Source organism: Felis catus, chromosome C1, assembly GCF_018350175.1.
Source record: "Felis catus isolate Fca126 chromosome C1, F.catus_Fca126_mat1.0, whole genome shotgun sequence".
NCBI classification, from domain to species: domain Eukaryota; kingdom Metazoa; phylum Chordata; class Mammalia; order Carnivora; family Felidae; genus Felis; species Felis catus.
In genome coordinates this window covers 108,034,892-108,039,033 of record NC_058375.1, presented here as the reverse complement: position 1 = coordinate 108,039,033, position 4,142 = coordinate 108,034,892, and positions in this window count along the sequence as shown.

Sequence of the window (4,142 nt, the reverse complement as noted above, 5' to 3'; positions counted from 1 at the left end):
TGAGGGTAACCACCATTCAAGTCTCTTCATCAATGGATCAGTGCACAGAAACACTGCCCCAGGAAAATGGCAGAGTAAACAAGTCCAGGACCTGCATAATAGGCCAAAATGGGAAATTCACTGATGAGAGACACCTGGGGGACCTCATGCTCACATGTGTCCTGAGTATCCCCTGGCACAGGGTCCCAGGAGTCTCATTCAAACATCTCTTCTCTCTCTACTTCAGGAGTATAGTGCTGTAATCCCTAGCTACAGGAAGGTATCCAGCTGAGATGGAATAGGCCTATATCCATGTCACTAGGGGGTCCCAGAAATCTGAGGACAGGAAGTACAGAGGGTGGAAAGTGAGTATACACTGGCCCTTCTCACCCTGCAGCCAGGCTCCCCAGCACAGTTCCCCACAGAAACATGTAAAGATATTGAAGGCCAAAAGTGTGGACTTGAGGGGGACACAAGGGGCTACCAGAGGTCATCCTGCTCTAAAACAATGTAGCTAATTCCCTTGACACCAGATCTCTTGGGACCTCAGATGCCTTTTCAGGGTCACCAGAACCTAGTGGGATAGGAGACACCAGGAAATTATGATCATAGTCTCCTAGACTGCATAAAGACTGCAAGGTCCATTGAATTCTAACATGAATAATCATGATTCAAACTTTTTTTTATCAATGGCACATTGCAGGGAAAGGCTGCTCCAGGAAGATGTCCTGGTAGATGAGGGCAGGCTCATTCCAATAGGAAAACTGGGCAAGATGCCTGTGGCAGATTCCCAGGAGTGGACTGCCAATGCCTGAGCCTCAGTGACTCTGCATTCAGGCACCCTGGGATGGGTCTTCAGGTCTGAGGAGAAGCCTAGCCCCTTTTGAGGACTTTTGGGAGACTCACAGTGATGTCAATGTCTACTTTGCTCCCAAACACTCCTGTTCCCTGAAGTTGGATCTCATGGAACTGCTTAGCCTTACCATCCCAAGTATGGCCAGATTATCCACTTATAATTATGAGACTTCTGGGAGACTTAACTCCCCCAGAGGCCCTGATTATCCCACCAGGTGCACAGAGTTACAAGGGTCTAAATCAAAGGAATGTTTCCATCCCCCCACCATAGCACAGTGCATGGAATCCCTAGATCCAGGAAGAATGTCTGCTTTGTGGAGAATTCTACATAAGGCCTAGATGTCTGAAAAGTCTAAAGGCCAAAAGTGCTTGGGGAGCAAAGTGCACATACATTGGCCAATCCAAAGCAAAAGCCAAGCTTTCAAGGCTCGACCCCCAGGTAAGTGTCAGGTATGTCAATTTGGGCTAAATGTAGGGTCCATCAGGGTACCCACTTGGCAAAAGGTCCATACTAATCCAAAACAATGTAGCTAATGACTCTGGTGCCAGATCTAGTGCCATTGTGGGTCTGAACAGGGTTTTTCACAGGATGGGTGTCAACTTGGAGTTGATTGTTGAAGAAATGTTTAGTCCAATAAGAACAGGACAGTCCAGTGGGGTCCAACTATAAATGACATTCAAACCTCTTCATCACTGGATTGGTACAAACACTGCCCCAGGAAGGTAGCATGGTAAGCTATAGTAGGTCCTATGTAACGGACCAACTAGGCCTGATGCCTGGGGGCAAGTGGGTGGGAACCAACTGAGCACACTTAAAGTGCTATTACTCAGCATCCAAGCACCCTAATTCAGTTCCCAGTGCCAGCCTTGTGGGTATGGACAGGGTCTCTGGTGGGGACTTCTATGAATCTCACACGGATGCCCAACCCACTGCAAAAGGAAGTTGCCTGCTCCTCTAGCCAGATCTCATAGGAAATTTTCAGCCTTTCCAACCTGAGAACAGCCAGGAAATTCTTGATGAGAGAGACACCTAGTGACCTCACTCCCACAGGTGCCTTGAGTATTACCTGGCACAGGGTTGGTCCCAAGGGGTCTCACTGAAATAATTTTCCTATCACTACTTCAGTAAAGCAGTACTGATAACCCCTAGCTAAGGAAACACATCCTGCTGAACTGGCAAAAACTCTATTGCAAATGGACTAGAGAGGTGCCTGGGTGGCTCAGTTGGTTAAGCATCCAACTTCAGCTCAGGTTATGATCTCATGGTTCATGGGTTGGAGCCCCGCGTTGGGCTCTGTGCTGACAGCTCAGAGCCTGGAGCCTGCTTTGGATTCTGTGTTTCCCTTTCTCTCTGCCCCTCTCCTGCTTGTGCCTTGTCTCTGTGTCTCTCAAAAATAAATAAATGTTAAAAACAATCAGATGGACTAGAGGTTCTGAAAACTGGAGGGCAGGCGTTTGGTGGGAAGCAAAGTACACATGAGCTAGCTTCTCTGACTCTGCAGCCAAGCACACTGGGAAAAGTCACAGTGTCTCTCTACCATTTAGGAATGTTTGGGGCCAAATGCAGAGACCTGTGGAGGACACAAGGGGGCAGCCACTATACTTACTGCCTCCAAAGGAACTCGCTAACTCCCCTGATGTCAGATTTCATAAAATCAAGGCAAGATTTGTGACCAATTCCCTGCCTTCTCATTGGGCTGCCCTTCTAATAATAAAGTTTTCTCTGCTTCAAACCCAGTGATTCAGAGACTGGTTATTGCACATCAAACACATGAATCTGATTTTAGGATTTGGTAACAATTTCATGTGGCAGGAAGGCCCTGAGTGATGGGGTCACTTGGGGGATTCCCTGTGGCTGCTTGGACCACAGACTGAGTCCAAGGGAATTCTCTTGACTGTCTCCCTGACCAGGTTGGCTGCCTTCAAGCTCGAGTCACCACTGGAGCAGAGAAATCTCTGGCCACTAGGAGGAATTCTGCAGCTCAAGGGTGAGTTTCTAGTGCACACACCATCAACTGTGTTTTCCTCTCATTTTGCTTTTGGTCCTTTCAGGGAATTTTTCAGATAGGCTGTTTTTACATTTTCCATTTTACAAAATGGAAAAAGTTGTATAACTACCCTTATTTGATTTTGCTTCCTCTCACAGGTCCTTAATTGTCTTTGTGTGTTATTGTGTGTTTGTCTTGTTTGTACCATGGGAAATGCTGATTCCAGACTGTAGCCCTTTGGGATGCTTACTCCAAAATTGGTACACTTTTAGTTATGAGTCTATGAAAAAGAAAGATAGTCTTTTGTAATGTGGGTTGGCTGCAATATGCATTGAATGACAGAGAAGTAGCCAACAAATGAAATTTATTGAAATGAAATTATAATACTACTTTGCAATTAGAACTGTTTTGTAAGAAGGAAATGAAATGGGATGAAATGCCCTATGTACAAGATTTGCATCAAATGAATCTGCCCAGAAGTCATGTAAGTTATGGTGCATCAGGCCGTGAAGATTCGATCTATCCTCCCTGATTCTGACAAAGGGGTAATACAAAAATTATTATTGATATGATAACAAACACCCACCCAGGGAAGCAGAAAATGGGACAGAAGTTCCTGCTCTAATGCCAGCTCCTCCATCTGTTCCTGTCACCCAAGATGGAACAAAGCCACCCCAATAGGGAACAAAGGACCCTAAACCAGGGACCCCTCAGAGGGAAGCTTATGAATAGTCTCCCCCTGCACACCCATCAGGGTCCCCCTTTCAGTGCTGGTTTGCAGCCTGGCTTGCCAACAGGGCAATATCCAAATGACAATACATATTTGGGGGATTAAATGCTAATGGGAAACCAATGAGAATGGTTTGAGTCCATTCCCCACTTCCACATCAGATCTATTTAACTGGAAAAACAACCTGCATTCTTATCATGATGATCCACTCAGCATGGAAGGATTATTTGCGTTGATATTTGCTACTTACTATCACACTTGGGCAGATATCCAATCCTTCTGACAGTAGAAGAATATTGTATGGTTTTGGATGAGACATGGGAGGAAGCTCCACCTTCTGGACCCAAATAATCAGGCCAGACTGGAGGCCCTAAGAAGTGGTACCAACCTGCAACCCCAAATAGGCTCTTAATGAAGGTGGGCTTCCTAGGCTCCAGAACTATCCGGAAGGCATTTTAGGGGTATCTCAGTCTGTAAAGCATGCAACTCATGATCTTGGGGTTGTAGGTTCAAGCCCTACATTGGGTGCAGAGATTACTTAAAAATGAAATCTTAAGGGGCACTAGGGTGGCTCAGTTGATTGAGGGTCT